The sequence below is a fragment of the Schistocerca piceifrons genome, chromosome 4 (genome assembly GCF_021461385.2).
Source record: "Schistocerca piceifrons isolate TAMUIC-IGC-003096 chromosome 4, iqSchPice1.1, whole genome shotgun sequence".
In the NCBI taxonomy this organism is placed as follows: domain Eukaryota; kingdom Metazoa; phylum Arthropoda; class Insecta; order Orthoptera; family Acrididae; genus Schistocerca; species Schistocerca piceifrons.
In genome coordinates this window covers 134,674,539-134,694,529 of record NC_060141.1, presented here as the reverse complement: position 1 = coordinate 134,694,529, position 19,991 = coordinate 134,674,539, and the positions used below count along the sequence as shown (strand labels likewise).

Here is a 19,991-nt window from a genome sequence, read left to right as displayed (position 1 = left end):
AGTTCTAAGTTCTAGGGGACTGATGACCACAGCAGTTAAGTCCCATAGTGCTCAGAGCCATTTGAACCATTTGAACGGCAGTCCGCTTTGCAGATATGCCCATTGGGATGCCTATCTACACGCGCGAACTAATTTCATTTGACGATACAGAGCGGAGTGGGGTAGAGGGTTAACAAGGATACCTCGGGACAGCAAAACCCACAGCAGTAAGCTGCAGTTATAAAGATTCTGTAAACCATAGCGTCTTCCCTTTACCAGAGGGGCATCGATATGTAGCAGTAACATGCAACAAATTCACACTGGTTCTCCTATCCTATCATGGGACACAGGCGTGTCAGTCATAGTCAACTCAAGTCCATTCAGGAGTGTTTCCTCTCTCGAATGTTGTGAGCATCAAATTTTCGCTCGAAGTACAGATGCTTTTAGCGAACAGTTGGAAGCCCCTCTCCCCTGCTCACCCACCCTTAGCTCTCTCCTTACATCCCTCCTTCCCTCGTCTCCCCCCCTCCCTCCTCCTCACCTGACTCCACTCCCCTATCTCTCCTGCCGTCTTTCCCTCCCTCATCCTGTGGCCCTTCCCTCCCTTCCTCCCTCCTCCTTTGTACCTCGATATCCGCACCTTGTGTCCTGTTCTCCACCTTGGTCCTTCCCCTGCCTCCATCTCACACACCATGATCCCTCCTCCCTTGGCCCTCTCCGTCTTCAACCACCTTCCCCTTCCTCATCTACCCCCTGCCTCCTCACTCAACCTCTCCCTCCTCACTTGACCTTTTCTTCTGTCCCTCTCTCACTCCTATCTCCTTCACCCCCTCTATCTCCTTTCTCCATCCCTCCCTCACCTTCCCTCTCCCCCTCCCCCGCATCTCCCTCCCTCCCCTCTCTCTCCTTCATTTTTGTTAAGTATGGTTGTTCCACCAACAATAATAATTAATTTTTAATTTATTTCGATTTCAATTTCGAGTATCTTCAAGCAGACACCTCAAATAGAAATACGCATGCAGATGTAAATACAGCCTGAAGATCGGCCCTAACTTTCTAAATTACAGTGATAACTTGAAAAAGTATTGACAGCTCTAAACACCGTACTTAATAATGACATGGAGGCTGCGGATCCATCCCACATGTAACTATAAAGTCTAGCTTGGCAAAGGGCACAGGCTCACGAACAGTAAGAATAGAGAGGAAGCGAGGTTTGTAAGCGGCCTCTCTTATTAATTTTTTTTCAGTTTATTGTCCTTTTTGCCAGTAAATGTCTGCATCTTGCTGAACTCGTGTTCAGTCGCTGGCAATGGATACTCCAAGATATAGTATGGTGTGACTAGATGCATTGATGGAGTAACTGAATAATATTATTTTACTTGCATTAGATGGGAGTCTCTGCATCGTATGTTGATAATCCCCAAGTCTACCTGCATTCTCGCGAATTTTCGGATGCTGCAACCCTGTACATGCAGTTGACCCTTTCTTGTAGTCATGCATCCTGATTTTTAAGACACGAATAAATGACTGACATTAGTTGCTAGTGGGCATTGATTTAAACCAATTGGAAAAGTTGAAAATTTGTGCCGCATTAGGATTCAAAACAGGGTCTCATTATTAGGCAGATGGCCTGATCACTGTGCCTTCCAGACACAGTAGTGATTTCCACAGCCCGGACCACCATAGCACGCCTCTCGTCATACCCACATTCTGAACTTTTACCCATTATCCTAATTCGGACACGTTCGAAAGGACAGACACCTCATATACACTACTGGCCATTAAAATTGCTACACCAAGAAATAATGCAGATGATAATCGGGTATTCATTGGACAAATTTATTATACTAGAACTGACATGTGATTACATTTTCACGCAATTTGGATGCATAGATCCTGAGAAATCAGTACCCAGAACAACCACCTCTGCCCGTAATAACGGCCTTGATACGACTGGGCATTGAGTCAAACAGAGCTCGGATGGCGTGTACAGGTACAGCTGCCCACGCAGCTTCAACACGATACCACAGTTCATCAAGAGTAGTGACTGGCGTATTGTGACGAGCCAGTTGCTCGGCCACCATTGACCGGACGTTTTCAATTGGTGAGAGATTTGGAGTATGTGCTGGCCAGGGCAGCAGTCGAACATTTTCTGTATCCAGAAAGGTCCGTACAGGACCTGCAACATGCGGTGGTGCATTATCCTGCTGAAATGTAGGGTTTCGCAGGGATCGAATGAAGGGCAGACCCACGGGTCGTAACAGATACGAAATGTAACGTTCACTGTTCAAAGTGACGTCAATGCCAACAAGAGGTGACCGAGACGTGTAATCAATGGCACCCCATACCATTACGCCGGGTGATACGCCACTATGGCGATCACGAATACACGCTTCCAATGTGCGTTCGGCGCGATGTCGCCGAAGACGGATGCGACCATCATAGTGCTGTAAACAGAACCTGGATTCATCCGAAAAAATGACGTTTTGCCATTCGTGCACCCAGGTTCGTCGTTGAGAACACCATCGTAGGCTCACCTGTCTGTGATGCAGCGTCAAGCGTAACCGCAGACATGGTCTCCGAGCTGATAGTCCATGCTGCTGCAAACTTCGTCGAACTGTTCGTGCAGATGGTTTTTGTCTTGCAAACGTCCCCATCTGTTGACTCAGGGATCGAGACGTGGCAGCACGATCCGTTACAGCCATGCGGATAAGATGTCTGTCATCTCGACTGCTAGTGATACGAGGCCGTTGGGATCCAGCACGGCGTTCCGTATTACCTTCTGAACCCACCGATTCCGTATTCTGCTAACAGTCATTGGATCTCGACCAACGCGAGCAGCAATGTCGCGATACGATAAACAGCAATCGCGATAGGTGACAATCCGACCTTTATCAAAGTCGGAAACGTGATGGTACGCATTTCTCCTCCTTACACGAGGCATCAGAACAACGTTTCACCAGTCAACACCGGTCAACTGCTGTTTGTGTATGAGAAATCGGTTGGAAACTTTCCTCATGTAAGCACGTTGTAGGTGTTGCCACTGGCGCCAACCTTGTGTGAATGCTCTGAAAAGCTAATCATTTGCATATCACAGCATCTTCTTCCTGTCGGTTAAACTATGCGTTTGGAGCACGTCATCTTCGTGGTGTAGCAATTTTAATGGCCTGGTTTTGTAGCGGGGTCTCTGTCAGACATTTCTGGTGCCTCTTTTTGGAGCAGAGCTCCAGTTACCTGCCGACAGTTTGGCCAAATCAATCGGCGCTCACCTCCTGACCGGCAGCTAGCGGACGGGCAATGAATAATGCGTGAGGGGTCCGGTGTCCCTGCCTGCGCCCCCGCCGCCCCCGCGGCCGCAGGTATTTCTGGCGCCGGTGTGGGCGGCAGGGACTGCAGGCTCCAGCCTGCCGCCAGAGACGGCGGCCTCTGCTGTCGGCACAGCCCGCTAACTCGGCCCGCTAACCGACGGTGCCGGCGTCCGCGCCTCGCAGCTAACCACGGCGGCAAACACGGCAGGCCCGCGGCCAACCACGCGACCCTCTGTGGAAATTGTCGTCGCCGCCTGCAGAACAAATGTTTGACTGTCCACCTCACCCTTAATTAAAAAGACGCACTGCTCCGGGGAAGACTGGCACGTCTGTTCAGTGGAATGAAAACACTGCTTAGCACAGTGGATGGGCTCAGCGCAGACCGAGTAAAATCTTAAGAAGACAAATGTTTATGGTATTAGGACAGCAACCAGCCACAAATCTTCTTTCAGTTCCTTTATTCAAAGGGTACTGTTACCGGTTTCGAGTCGTTGTGATTTATCTTCAGGCGGTTTACACGCTTTCCTTATTTGCTTTGGAGATTGGAAAATAATTTTTGGAAACTTTTCATGAAAGGGGTGTTAGCTAACTCTGTATGTTCATTAAGGATATAGTCTTGGGTGCTGTTTGTGTGTGTGTGTATTTCTGTTTCTTCTGATATATTCATAGTGGCTCCTTTTTCTGCTAGATGTAAAATTTTTAAGTTGTTCTCAATGTTTCCCACTGAATGGTTTCTTCAGCAATATGGGCTGTAAATGCAGATTTTTTCAAGTTACCAAGTCTTAAAGCATCAATGTGTTTGTATCTCATTTCAAAACCTCTGCCTGTCTGTCCAATGTAGAATTTTGAGCACGTATCGCATTTGAGTTTGTATACATCATACCAAATAGCAAACTTATTTAAAAAGAAAAATACCACAATCAGCATTTCCACAAATAATAAATTACAACAAAAAGTAATCCATGATGTAAATACCTCCAAGTGTCCCTACCGCAAATCAGGAATATACAAACTCAAATGCGATACATGCCCAAAATTCTACATTGGACAGACAGGCAGAAGTTTTGAAATTAGATTCAAAGAACACATTGATGCTTTAATACTTCGTAACTTGAACAGTTGCGTAAGTGAATATTTCCAAACATAAGACATCTTCAAATGTTATGATATGTCATAGCATCTTTGATACTCACATGTTTGTAAGCTCTTTGTATGTATCATAACATGAGGTGCGTGGTAGAAATCTTCTCGGTGACAAATCTAAAGCGTTCAGTGAGAAAAATTTACGTGTGCAATAATAAGAATGCAGTGGGAATGTATTCACATCTGTTGGACGAATGTTATGAAAACAAACACTCCATACCGACATTTCACGTAAGTCACATGCAACGAAAACCTGTAACGCAACCATCTGTGTATGGCGTGCTTATAATTATGTATTATTTATATATTAGGACAATTAATCTGTAAAAAACACACCACATGTCATAAGGAAAGCGTGTAAATCGTCTGAATATGAATCACAACGATTCGAAACCGGTAACGGAACCCTTTGAATAAAGGAACTGAAAGTAAATTTGTGGCTGGTTGCTGTCCTAACACCATCAACATTTGTCTTCAAATAACAGCCACGATCTCCATTGTCATCATACGACAAAACTGCATGTTAAGAAGAGTCTTTGTAACTTAACCGGCTGTCTGCTTATCTCTCTCTGAGTGAATCTTCCTAAAACTGTCTACCAGAACTTCTCAAAACTGTTAGCTACACGAACTAATACCTAACTTAAACTCGTGTAATGTGCAAAACTCACACTGAGTTATAGAAAGACTTCATATGCTTTACTCAACACAGTCCACAAATTCTATGCTGAATGTGTCTTGACTTAATAAATGCGCAACTGAAGTTACAAAGAAATTCGTGGCCCTAAACTGTATTTTCACTTCATGTCTTAACAAACATTTTTGCAGGTTTCCCGAAAGCAGCGCACAGCATACAGCAGCAAAGCAACATTAAAAAACTGCGGCAGAAAATTCCATACCACAAAATGCAATGTGCGAACGTACTTAATAAACAGAATGAAAGGATAGGAATTTTAACTAGTAAGAAATAACTTCTGACAAAATTCAAAAGAAACTCTGTATTCAAAAGTAATGCTCTAAAAATAAACTTAATGTTCACAATAGTATTTACATAACATAATTTTAAGAAATAAATTTAATCAGGGGTTCATCATCCTACTAGGGCAAGACACGTAACAATCCCACTATCTGGACTTCGTTACTACAATATCAATGGCACAAAACAGTTATGTGCTTGCGTGCTTACCTCAATCTCTCAACACTCCAGAAAAATTCGCAAATAATTTCCTTAGCTTCTCTCTCCCTAATCGCATCAAAAATATTCATATTCCAATTTCATCTACTTCGTATCATTCCTACAAAGAAAATTTCCTGACCATTCTTCAAAAAACGTCTGCTACTTAACACTGTTCAACTTACAATTCGTGTAACTTTGCTAGCGCTCTCAGGCAGAGGCTATGTAACAACACATATTGTAGCAATAGGCAAAGATTACTCAGCTACGAAGTTTTGCTCGGTGTGATCTACGCATATTGATATTTACGTAAGAAACAGAATTTACAGAGTGACCAAGATAATGTGCATACAACTTCTGTATTTGAAATGGCTGTGACCCAAAAGCGAAAAATAAATTTTCTGTAAGCAGGCAAATTACGTAGCGCAGAGTGGCATGGTTTCGCATGTGTCGTCCATCAGCGGCATTTGCCCTGAGTACTGGGACGGATATTACACAGAGGTCACAAAGGCCTCGTGGTGGAAAACTTTAGCAAGAAGAGTCTTCTATCCCAGTACCTAAATGTCCTACAGGTATCTTTGCGTCCTTAATGCCGTCTCAAATTACTATTATTATCTAAAAAGGCGCGCCAGAGTGTAAGGAATCTTAAGCTGCGATGCCTCCTGAGGGAATATCGTCATATTTTAAAGTCCTCCGCGAGTTGTATTAACTGACGGGCTGCGTTAGCGTAATGGTTTAAGTGAATGACTGCTAAGCGAGGGGTTCTGAGTTCAAACCTGTTAGCTGCCCTCTGTAATAAAAAAACTGAGTTAAAAGATCAACAACGAACTTAAAAGGGTGTCTTACGACGTCCGCTCCGATCAGATTCAACGAACAAAAACGAACAAAATAAGATTAAAAAAAAACCTAGTTTGGTGCTAAATACTTTTTTTATTCAAAAACACTAGAAAAAAGTGCACATTAGGTCTCAACATATACTGAGGTGACAAAAGTCGTGGGATAGCGACATGCTCATATACAGAATGCGGTAATATTGCTTACACTAGGTACACTACTGGCCATTAAAACTGCTACACCAAGAAGAAATGCTGATGATAAACGGGTATTCATTGGACAGATATATTATACTAGAACTGACATGTGATTACATTTTCACGAAATTTGGTTGCATAGATCCTGAGAAATCAGTACCCAGAACAACCACCTCTGTCCGTATTAACGGCGTTGATACGCCTGGGCATTGAATCAAACAGAGCTTGGATGGCGTGTACAGGTACAGCTGCCCATGCAGCTTCAACACGATACCACAGTTCATCAAGAGTAGTGACTGGCGTATTGTGACGAGCCAGTTGCTCGGCCACCATTGATCAGACGTTTTCAGTTGGTGAGAGATCTGGAGAATGTGCTGGCCAGGGCAGCAGTCGAACATTTTCTGTAACCAGAAAGGCCCGTACAGGACCTGCAACATGCGGTCGTACATTATCCTGCTGAAATTTAGGGTTTCGCAGGGATCGATTGAAGGGTAGAACCACGGATCGTAACACATCTGAAATGTAACGTCCACTGTTCAAAGTGCAGACAGTGCGAACAAGAGGTGACCGAGACGTGTAACCAATGGCACCCCATACCATCACGCCGGGTGATGCCCCAGTATGGCGATGACGAATAAACGCTTCCAATGTGCGTTCACCGCCTTGTTGCCAAACACGGCTGCGACTATCATAATGCTGTAAACAGAACCTGGATTCATCCGAAAAAATGACGTTTTGCCATTCGTGCACCCAGGTTCGTCGTTGAGTACACCATCGCAGGCGCTTCTGTCTGTGATGCAGCGTCGAGGTTAACCACAGCCATGGTCTCCGAGCTGATAGTCCATGCTGCTGCAAACGTCGTCGAACTGTTGGTGCAGATGGTTGTGGTCTTGCAAATGTCCCCATCTGTTGTTTCAGGGATCGAGACGTGGCAGCACGATCCGTTACAGCCATGCGGATAAGATGCCTGTCATCTCAACTGCTAGTGTTACGAGGCCGTTGGGATCCAGCACGGCGTTCCGTATTACCTTCCTGAAACCACCGATTCCATATTCTGCTAACAGGCATTGGATCTCGACCAACGCGAGCAACAATGTCACGATACGATAAACCGCCATCGCGATAGGCTGCAATCTGACCTCTATCAAAGGCGGATACGTGATGGTACGCATTTCTCCTCCTTACACGAGGCATCAGAACAACGTTTCACCAGGCAACGCCGGTCAACTGCTGTTTGTGTATGAGAGGTCGGTTGGAAACTTTCCTCATGTCAGCACGTTGAAGGTGTCGCCACTGGCGCCAACCTTGTGTGAATGCTCTGAAAAGCTAATCATTTGCATATCACAGCATCTTCTTCCTGTCGGTTAAATTTCGCGTCTGTAGCACGTCATCTTCGTGGTGCAGCAGTTTTAATGGCCAGTAGTGTATAAAAGGGCAGTGAATTGGCGGAGCTGTCATTTGTACTCAAGTGATTCGTGTGATAAGACTTCAAATGCGGTTGTGGCCACATGACGGGAATTAAGACTTTGAACGCGCAATGTTAGTTGGAACTAGACACGTGGGACATTCCATTTCGGAAATCGTTAGGGAATTCAATAGTCCGAGATCATTTCAGGTATTACCGCATTACCTCTCACCACCGACAAGGAAGTGGCCGGCGTCCTTGACGTAACGACCAACAGCAGCGGCGTTTGCGTAGAGTTTTCATTACTAACAGACAACGAACACTACGTGAAATAACAACAGAAATCAGTGTGGGACGTACGACGAACATATCCTTTAGGACAATGCGGCGAAATTCATCGTTAATGGGCTATGATAGCACACTACCGACGCGAGTGCCTTTGCTAAGAGCACGACATCGCCCGCAGCGCCTCTCTGGGGCTCGACTGGAAAACCGTGACCTGGTCAGGTAGTCCAGATTTAGTTGGTAAGAGCTAATGATAGGGTTCGAGTAAGACGCAGCCCACATGAAGCCATGAACCCAAGTTGTCAAGGACTGAGAAAGCTGATGGTGGCTCCAGAACGCCGCGTTTGCATGGAATCAACTGGGTCCTCTGGTCCAACAGATCATTGACTGGATATGTTTGTGTTCGGTCACTTGGAGACATTTGCAGCCATTCATGCACTTAATGTTCCCAAACAACAACACCATGTCACCAGGCCACAATTAATCGTGACTGGGTTGGAGAACATTCTGGACAATTGGAGCGAATAATTTGGCCACCGAGACCACCCGACGTAAATCCCACCAAACATTTATTGGACATAATCGAGGGTTCAGTTCGCCCGCAAAGTCCTGCACCGGCAACACTTCTGCAATTATCGACGGCCGTAGAGGCAGCGTGGCTCAGTATTTCTGCAGGGGACTTCCAACGACTGGCTGAGTCCATGCGACGTTGAGTTGCTGCATTACACCAGGCAAAATGAAGTCCGACACAATATTAGGACGTATCCTAGTTTTTTTTTTTTTAACCTCAGTGTATTAGATAGTACCCCTGACAGTGACGACGATGGTGATGAGTACGACGACGACGACGTTGTCGATGATGATGACGATGATATTTGATTTGTGGGGCTCTCAACTGCTTGGTTATCAGCGCCCGTACAAATTTCCAATCTTGCCAAAGTCTAGTCACTCCACTTTTCCCGAATGATGACGAAATGACGAGGACAACACAAACACTCAGTCCTTCGGCGGAGAAAGCCACCGAAGTACCAATGATGGCGTAGACTTCCTCGCCGTAGTAATTTGTGGTGTGTTCGCAGGTTTTATAACTAGATCCTGAGATTCTGACATTATATTTCGGCGCTCTAAATGGGCGCCATTTTCAGACGCAAACCTGAACTGCTGATAAGCCAGAGCCACTGCCTCTACATAGGCCACCTAAAGACCACGATTCGAGCGGAAGAAGCAGTCAATGCTGCCCCTCAGTAGTGTGTACATGCTGCGACACCGATGGTGATCTCTGGGAGGAGCGATACGCCGCAGTTGTGACAATTGTTGCTGCCATCCATGTGACAACAACTGTGAGGGATTGCGTGTTAAAACTGGCTCCTGCATCCCGCTTAAGGAAAATACTGCACATCGCTTCTGTAAAAGACGTTATCTGCAAATCTGACCTCTGTTGTAACGAATGTGTAGTATAGCGCTGTTTTGTAAATTGAAGGAACCGCATAATAGTTGCTGAATCAACGACATTGTTGATGCAGCAACTGCTGTGCGGTTTCCTCAATTTACAAAATGGACTTCTACAGTTGGTGGCTGCCCCATAAGAAGAACTCAGTCCTGTATTGTGATTTCATGTTTATTCCAACCGGTTTCGGTCTTTGGCCCTCACATAGGGAGAGATAAAAATAATAAAGCTTTCACATATTATACGTCGTACAACAAGAGATTAACATCCTTTTTACAGTCACAATTATTTTCCTCAACAGAATATCAAAGTTTCAGAATGAGATGATGTGGTCCACTCAGTGGCAAAAGAGTTATCGTTTACCACTGACTGAGGCACATACTATTTAGTCCGATTTAAACGTGTGTTATATTAAAAATTCTTTTTTATTTAAATAATTATTTTATGCTATTTAGTCGTGTTCGTGTTATTTCTCAATAGATTTCAACATTTCCATGAGAGCAAGTTATTTTTGCAAATCATTGTGACCGGAATCTGACAAGGATCAAGAACGACTCAAAGAACCAACAAAGACTGGCCAACTGACCAGGGCCTGCCATCGGCAGTTAGCTGTGAACAAGAGAACAACAATAAGAGGAAAACAGACAACGGAAACGACACGGCGGAATAACAAAGTTCAAATGAGTAAAGCAAGAGTGACAAGGCATAGCTTAATCTGAGACAAAACCAACGGTGTGTAACGAGAACGATACGAGACCACAGTGCATACTCTCACTACTTAATGTAGATCCGTTGTGCAGATACCCGTGCAGTGCAGCCACGAGTACTGATTTGCCGGCAACGGGCGCGTAGCGTCACGAGGCCAGCGCAACAGACGCGATACTAGCGCTCACACGTGTAGCAGTGTCGTGTGGCGGCTGTCGTGGAGTTCCACGCATACCACCTGTGCCGCATTCCGATACTACCCGCCCAACACGCCGGTCCCGCAGGGCTGCTGAAGGTGTCAGGCGTTACCAACACACTTCAATTCTACCCTCATCAGAGCTACGTGGATAATTCAGACAAAAGTGTGATAATATTTCATTGTCACCCACTTTTGATCTATGTACAAAATTTCAGGTCTCTACCTCATTGGGAAGTTAAAATCGACTGCAAAATGAGTACAGACAAGAAAGCTACATAATAAAATCATGTTAAAACCATAGCTTCCTGAGAGCTCTGTCAAACAGGGATGTTATAACGATCAGTCACACTCTACGATTTACTATGTGGAAGTGAAGTGCAGTTACAGGTGAAGGCTTCAGTCCTGGGAGGAGGGCGGAATTTGTTACTGTCTAACATTTCCCCTTCCCAATATAGCTTCCCATTTCTAGCTATCACCTTGCAACAAAAAAAATTTTCAAATGTGTGTGACATCTTATGGGACTTAACTGCTAAGGCCATCAGTCCCTAAACTTACACACTACTTAACCTAAATTACCCTAAGGACAAACACACACACACCCATGCCTGAGGGAGGACTCGAAACTCTGCCGGGACCAGCCGCACAGTCCATGACTGCAGCGCCCCCGACCGCTCGGCTAATCCCGCACGGCGGCGTCGCAGTTGTAAATGATGCGGTAGAATGTCCTCCGAAAGTTAGCTCAGAAATTTGCTAATTTATATACATAAAAACATAAAGTCGTTTAATAAAATTTTCCTTAGGAGGGGTCAAGTCCCCCTCTTAAACCCTCCCCCCCCCCCCCCCTCCATCCTGTTTGGATGAGCATCTAGTGACGCTGCCCTGCTATTGTTGGAAGCAGCTGTCAGATGCAGATTCCTCCTGCAGTGGCTGGGAGTTCCGGCTTCACATTCCTGCGGCCTGGGGCCTGGCAGAAGCAGAACAGGTTGAGGAAGCGACTAGCGCCGAGCGCCGGCGGTTACGTCCGTGTCAGTCTGTCTCTGGCGGTGGGCGGACCGCGGCAGGTCTCCGCGCTGCGCTGTGCACCGTAACTCGGAGCCCTCAGGGCACTCCACTCCACGAAGGGGCAGGCGGCGCGTTCCCAGCCAGCAGGCTGCTCTGGCCTAGCACCGAGCTCTCTCTGGGCCACACAGACCGGAGACGTTGCCAGGGCTTCAGTAGGAACTTGTAAGGACCGACAGTTGGCTGAAAATCATTGAAGGGCCATATCAGCAAACTAAACCGATTTACGGAAAAATGAATATTTTTCGTGGCCTATAGAAGGCGCTGGAGTTAGTCCAGGAATGGTGCCCTCCAATGTGTCTAATGAACAAGCAATTTACGTTAAGCCAAGTACTCATAAGTCCACGAACAGCACTGAGTAGAATGCTGTACAACACTTGATCGCGAGTATATGGACACATATTAGTGGACATTAACATGGATTGTGTCCACCCTTGCCTTTATTAGAGCTTAATCTCTGCTCGGAACACTTTTAAAGAGATGTCAGTATGTCTGTGGAGGAATGTCGGCCCTTTCTTCCTCAAGAGCCAAAACCAGAGAAATGGGTTCTGACGCGAAGTCGATGCTCTAAGTCAGGCTCGTCCAAACTGTGCCCCTGGGGCGCTAGTGCCCGCGATTGCCCGCGGCCAGCGCCCCGATCGAATTCGTGTGTTGTCGCAGTGGCCGAGCCGTGTCGCTCAGCTGGCTGTTGCGGACCGCCCGCCGAGCCTCGCCATGCCGCTGTACGCGCGCTTCGTACGGACGACAGACCGCCGCGCCAGCAGCGGTCAAAAGCGACACGAAGTCTTTAGTCAACAAGACGTAAGGTTACAGTGGATCGATATGGATGGTCAACAACAGCAGACAAAAAGAAAGAGGAGCGGTGCGTCCGCACTATTTAAACCCGAGTGGGAAATTAATTTCCTTTGTACTGCTGTCGAAAATCATGCCAAATGTTTAGTATGTCATCGGAGCCTCATGTATTTAAAAAAGTACTTGATTGAACGGCACTTTAATACCTGTCACAAAGGTCAGTTCGAAAATTTGTACCAAACCTAGACTAAATCGTTTCCTCGAAAACGAAAAAGTGTAAAATGTTGTGTTCTTTAACAATGTTGACTGTAATAATTAAAGAGGTTTATAACCTTAATTCTGTTTTTAATAAGTTTTCAATCTTGGTCACGCGAGTGTTACGGAAATGCTTCAGGAACTCGGGTGGGAGTCTCTAGAGGAAAGGAGGCGTTCTTTTCGTGAATCGCTACTGAGGAAATTTAGAGAACCAGCATTTGAGGCTGACTGCAGTACAATTTTACTGCCGCCAACTTACATTTCGCGTAAAGACCACAAAGATAAGATAAGAGACATTAGGGCTCGTACAGAGGCATATAGGCAGTAATTTTTCCCTCGTTCTGTTTGGGAGTGGAACAGGGAGATAAGATGGTAGTTGTGGTACGAGGTACCCTCTGCCACGCACCGTATGGTGGATTGCGGAGTATGTATGTAGATGTAGATGTAGTTAAAATTATTACGTACAAAACAGAAAACTAAGGATCCGATTTCTAAACTCTGAAAAGGGATACAAAAAGCTGTAGCACGAAGTATAACAAAAAGTATTTACTTGTAACTACTAACAGTAAGAATGAGACTGTACATCCCTTACATAAAATTATTTCTAAAATAGGATATTCATGACTCTGGTTCATTTAAGAAACTGATACATTTTTCAGAAGACGCCTACTGTACATATGATGAGTGTGCATGTGCAGTACTAATAGAATCAACCTGTGAGTCAGAAAACTACTAAGGTGTTGTTCCATTCTTGTTTTGGATATTGTTTCCTAAAGCTTTGCGTAGTAATTCTGCCACAAGAACACTAGTTTTTACGCAAACAGTAAATGGTTTACTTGTTTCACCGCTCATCGACCACTTTTACAGAGCTGCGCTTCCTCTGTTATTTTGTTTTCGTTGGCTCTGACCGCGGGACAGTACAGCTTAGAGCAGTGCTGTGCGGTCTTACTCGCTCCGCAGCTATCTCTGTCTCTCTCTCTCTCTCTCTCTCGCTCCTAGGCCGACACTAGCGACACACGGTCGCGGACGGGGCGCTGAACTACACTGCCTTGCGCCCGCGGGGCGCGGCCGCGCCCGCTGGGCGCAATTCTTGGATGAGCCTGCTCTGTCATCCGAAAGGTGGTCCACTGCATACAGATCAGGGCTCTGAGCAGTCCCACCCACATCAGAAATCTTATTTTCCACGAATCTTACTGCCTACTGACAGCATGCGTTGTCACGCTTGTACAAACAGTCTTCTTCTCCGAACTACTGGTTGGTTGGTTGTGGTTGGTTGGTTTGGGGGAAGGGGAGCAAACTGCGAGGTTATCGGTCCCATCGGGTTAGGGAAGGGTGGGGAAGGAAGCAGGCCGTGCCCTTTCAAAGGAACCATCCCGGAATTTGCCTGAAGCGATTTAGGAAAATCGCGGAAAGCCTAAATCAGACCGACCGGATGCGGGTTTGAACCACCGTCCTCTCCAATGCCAGTGTTCTAACCACTGTGCCACATCTCTCGGTCTCGAACTATTCCTCTGATGTACGCAGTAAAAGTGTCTTCACATCCTTAAGCATTCAGCATTTTACTTAAAGGACAATAAGTGGACCATGCACTAACCAAGAAATACACTCCCACACCGTAACACCATCTCCTCCACACGTCATTTTTGCCACTACACTTGGCAGCACGTAACGTTCTCCAAACACTCGCCAAACCCAAAGCCTTCCATCCGATTGCTGTGAGGTATAGTGTGACTGAGCACAGTAAATCACTGATTGTCAATCCTCAGCGTGATTCGTCACTCCAAATCACTCGTTTCCACTCATCCACTGTCCACAGTCCTCGTTCTTGGCACCACTTCAGGCACAGCTTAGCGCTGATTCCACTGTGTGGCTTATGAGGAGCTGCTCGACCATCGTATCCCGTTCTTTTTAACTTCCTAAACATAGACATTGTGCCAGCTTGACTGCTGGGAGCTCTTTGGAATTAGCGCCCTCCGCTAATTTCGTGCCATATTTTGGAACCACCCTCCTCCCGCAATGTTGGATGGTCTCGCTGGTTTTGATTTAGCTGTGGTTGTTCCTTCCCACTACGCAATCAGCAATCAGCGACGGTCGACTTTGACAACTTTAGAAGGGCTGACATGTCCCTGTCGGATTTGTTATTCAGGTGACATCCGATTATTAGTACACGTTCGAAGTCACTGAGCGCTCTTGAACGGTCCATTTTGCTGTTGTTGCTTCTTTACTGACAACACAATACTCCATGCCCTCTATTATAATAGCGGGTCCGCGTCTCCTAACATCCAGTGGTCAATTCCCCATTACGTACGGCTGTCTCGATACGTTGATCAGATAGTGTACATACCTCAGGAAGCAGTCTAGCACATTGAAGAAAAACAAAAAGTAAGAGTGCAAAAGATGACCTGGGAAGCAATTAGTGTAAATTTTGTGAGGCATTCTCGTGAGAAAATCCATCGTCCTTTTTTTTTATACTTGTTTGATGCTGTCCTCCCCATTTTCCTGTCTTGCGCTATTGCGACAAAAAATCGCTTTCTTCCCTATTTGCTCATGTATCGAAACAGCAACTTGCATTCTTTTTAACACTTCCTGGCTGAGTTGCCGTGGTCCGTACATAAGACTGTCCCCTGACGTTTCGCCTTCGACTGCGGAAGGCATCCTCCGAGGACAATCGGCGAGCAGCAACGAGAGCGCGAGTCAGCGCCTTGTATATAAGCCATCCAGAGGGCGCCGCTGTCAATCACGTGACGTCGGCTGTGCTATGATCTCTGATATTGCCAACTTTCACATATTTTGTGCGCCCTGTCTATTCATGTTTCAATTGAGATTGCCAAACACGGTAATAACTTTAATAGAAAATATGGAGGCATTAAGCTGGATAAGATATGGATGTCAACATTGCAGCAACAGCGTGACAATCGATTAATTTCAGTTTAGAAAGTTTGCAATATCGGAGATCATAGCACAGCCGACGTCACGTGATTGACAGCGGCGCCCTCTGGATGGCTTATATATACGGCGCTCACTCGTGCTCTCGTTGCAGTTCGTCGGGATTGTCCTCGGAGGATGCCTTCCGCTGTCGAAGGCGAAACGTCAGGGGAGAGTCTTATGTATGGACCACGGCATTTCATCCCGGAAGTGTTAAGTGATGACAACACCTGCCGTAAAGGCCTTCATTCTATGAGCAACTTTCATTACTTCCAAAAGTTCCTCCTGATTTCGAAGCTACCTGTAAGCTGGCAAAGTATTTGTGATGTGTAGCTGGAATCAGCCCAAACAAATACGGCTCAGCATATTTTCCTTGCAAGTCCCAGGGTAGACAGAATGTGTCGATTTGTTTCCCATTACAAACAAACTCACTTTTAAAGAGGAATTTTACGTGCCCATTCCTTACAGCAGTCCCAAATTAGTTTAGTGCGCTATTCGTCTTACCGATGTGTATCGACAGGGAGAGCAAAACACGAAGAATAAACAGTACTCCAGCAGCGACTGAGCGCCGCCCTAGTCGGCACTGATTGCCGGCAACACACAGCAGCGCTGGTCAGTCGCTGCTGGAGTACTAGTTATTCTTTGTGTTCTGCTCTCCCTGTCGATACACATCGATAAGACGAATATCGCACTAAACTTATTTGCCACCGCTCTATAAAATGAGGTAACGGCCTTGCCGCAGTGGATACACCGATTCCCGTCAGATCACCGCAGTTAAGCGCAGTCGGGCGTGGCCGGCACATGGATGGATGACCATCTTGGCCGCCATGCGCTGTTGCCAGTTTTTGGGGTGCATTCAGCCTCGTGATGCCAATTGAGGAGCAATTCGATCGAATAGTAGCGGCTCCGGTCAAAGACAACCATCATAAAGACTGGGAGAGCGGTGTGCTGACCACACACTGCTCTCATCCGCATCCTCATCTGAGGATGACACGGCGGTCGGTAGGTCCCGATGGGCCACTTGTGGCCTGAAGACGGAGTGCTATAAAATGAGCATGTAAATTCCCTTTTAAAAATGATTTGTAACAAGAAACAAACCGATGCTTTCCATCGACGCTAGGCGTCGCATGAAAGACGCGATTAGCAGTATTTGTTTGTGCTGACTCCAGCTACACATTGCAAAAAAGAAATTCCAGATATCCTCCGAAACATAAGAGGAAATGAGTCAGATGATTCTTAGGAAGGACACCCTCCATATGTAAATGGAGATGGAGAGCAACAACGGTGAACATCTGCAGACCTGCCTTACACCCTTTTTAACACGCACTTGCTTGGCTTTCAATTTTTATTACACCACCTTGTTTTTGTAGATGTTGCATATTATTCCCTGTAATTACTGAAAAATTGGCATCACAAATTTTTGAAAGCTGTTTCGACTGCTTCATTTAGAAATATCTTCGCTTTTTTTCATGTGGTTGACAAATTCATCCGAGGGAGGGGCTAGGTCGGCGCCGGAAGATTATGTCAGCGTGATACCTACAATAAGTGAATATCTTTGACTGATAAAGCCCTCCATTTGTAACAAATGGACCATCCAGACTTCACATGTAGAAATCCCATGGAAACGTCTTGATCATTAAAAACTTTATTTATGACGCGTATCGAGTAGTTATCATCAGATAAAGTATGCTTAGGGCAGCTCGTACAAGTGAGCAATACAAGAAAAAAGTACAATCTCATGTGCAATTCCCTTTAAGAGTATTTGCAAAAGATGTTATTTGGAGACATCGCATGAAAGACTGATGTTTTTAGCGATAAAGATGTGTCCATGGTATTACTACACTCCAACTAGTGAACATATAGACGAACATTTCTGTGGTTTACAACATACGCAGTATACATTCTTTAACGATTCAAGATATTGGCAACAACTTTTTATAGTACGATAGTACTGTAAGTAGGGCTGTTTAGGTTTTTATGTTGGTAACGCCACGTAGCGCTCTGTATGAGAATCACTGACTATGCTGTGTAAAGTCTGTGGCTGGTTGATATTGTTGGAATATTCGCTTGTGTAGTGTTGGGCAGTTCGATGTGAACAGCGCGTAGCGTTGGTAGTTGGAGGTGAGCCGCCAGCAGTGGCGGATGTGGAGAGAGAGATGGCGGAGTTTTGAGAGATTACTATGTTAGCACGATCCGGACGTGTGTCCGCCAGAAAAAGGAAATTTGTAAAGATGTATATATATATGATGACTTTTGAACATTATTAGGTAAATACATTGTTTGTTCTCTATCAAAATCTTTAATTTGCTAACTATACTATACCTATCAGTAGTTAGTGCCTTCAGTAGTTACAATCTTTTATTTAGCGCACAGTATTGGCGCTCGCTGTATTGCAGTAGGTTGAGTAACGAAGATTTTTGTGAGGTAAGTGATTCATGAAAGATATAGGTTATTGTCAGTCAGGGCCATTTTTTTTTTTTTTTGGTAGGGTTTGTTGAAGGTCAGATTGCGTTGCGCTAAAAATATTGTGTGTCAGTTTAGTGATGATCAGAATAAGTAAAGAGAAAACTGTTTGAGTAGCTTGGGTTTTGATTAACTGTTTGAAAAACAAATAACGTAAGAGGTTTTCCAGCATTGTCATTCATAATTTTTCTAAGGGGACGTTTCAGTACATAACAGCTGTTTTTCTGTAATAGTTAATCCATGACTTTTCGAACTTCTAAGGTATTTATCTCTCTGTATAAAAATCGTTAAGAATATTAAACATGTATCAAAATAATTATCCCTTCTTATACTAACACTGGCAATTTCATAGCCATGTTAATAGTCACTCAATCGACAACCATTAAGAAATTATCTAACACTTGGGGGGGGGGGGGGGGGACAGTGCGGGAGAATGAAATCCCAAGAACGTTCTTCATTGACTGGAGCACCCGCTCTATAGTTAATTTCCTAAAACTAAACTTAACTCCACCCGAACAGGCCATGAGCGCCAAACGGTACCGACTTGCCGCCATGTCATCCTTAGCCCACAGGCGCCATTGGATGCTGATATTGAGGGCCATGTGGTCAGCACACCGCTCTCCTGGCCGTATGTCGGTTGACGAGACCAGAGCCGCTACTTCTCAATCAAGTAGCTCCTCAGTTTGGCTCACAATTGCCAAGTGCACCTCGCTTTCCAACAGCGCTCAGCAGACCGGATGGTCACCCATCCAAATGCAAACCCAGCCCGGCAGCGCTTAACTTCGGTGATCTGACGGAAACCGGTGTTACCACTGCGGCAAGGCCGTTGATTTCCTACATGCAGGTATTCGTCAGCAACACTCAAGGTACGCTCCCGTTGATGTGGTAAACGAATTAACTACTCTACAAAAGAGTCAGTGACTGTGTTGCTCGACTCACCAACAGTGTTTCCTATGCTCTGAGGAATGTTAGAATTTTCAGTAAAGATCAGAATTCGAGAAACGCTTTCCATATGTCGGTACACAATGAGCTACTAAAAAGGCTTTTGCCGGCCGCTGTGGCCGAGCGGTTCTAGGCGCTTCAGTCTGGAACCGCGCGACCGCTACGGTCGCAGGTTCGCATCCTGCCTCGGGCATGGATGTGTGTGATGTCCTTAGGTTAGTTAGGTTTAAGTAGTTCTAAGTTCTCGAGGACTGATGATCTCAGATGTTAAGACCCATAGTGCTCAGAGTTATTTGAACCAGTTTGAAACAGGCTTTTAAATTATTCCTTCGCGAAAGGACATAATATAAACTGTTGTTCCTCCTTCGATATCGCACAGTCCGTAATGTTAAACTGCAATCAAGAACCGCGAACGCCTTAACGTTGCTGGAAATTCCAGACACAGCGCTTGTTTCTCCTTTCTTGTATTTACCCTTGTGTGTCGGGGCTGTTATAAACTATGCAGCAAAGCAGTCTACAACGGTACTGTAATTGCCCAAGACCACAACGTTGTATACTACTGCAGGAGCGAGAGTGTAATAATAAGATCGACCGCGTGGTCCATCTACTGGAACGCATAAAGAAAATGGTTCAAATGGCTCTGAGCGCTATGGGACTTAACTGCTGTGGTCATAAGTCCCCTAGAACTTAGAACTACTTAAACCTAACTAACCTAAAGACATCACACACATCTATGCCCGAGGCAGGATTCGAACCTGCGACCGTAGCGGTCGCGCGGTTCCAGACTGTAGCGCCCAGAACCGCTCGGCCACTCCGGCCGGCCTGGAACGCATCGGCGCGTTGCAGTTCGGGAAAACCACATCCAGCCACAGCGCGCTCACT

The 19,991-nt window shown here is 45.6% G+C and overlaps 1 pseudogene; it reads right to left on the bottom strand.

Moving 5' to 3' along the window:
• Window positions 1-18,880: 18,880 nt before the first annotated feature.
• Window positions 18,881-18,998, bottom strand: LOC124796530 (annotated as a pseudogene).
• Between the last annotated feature and the right edge of the window lie 993 nt (window positions 18,999-19,991).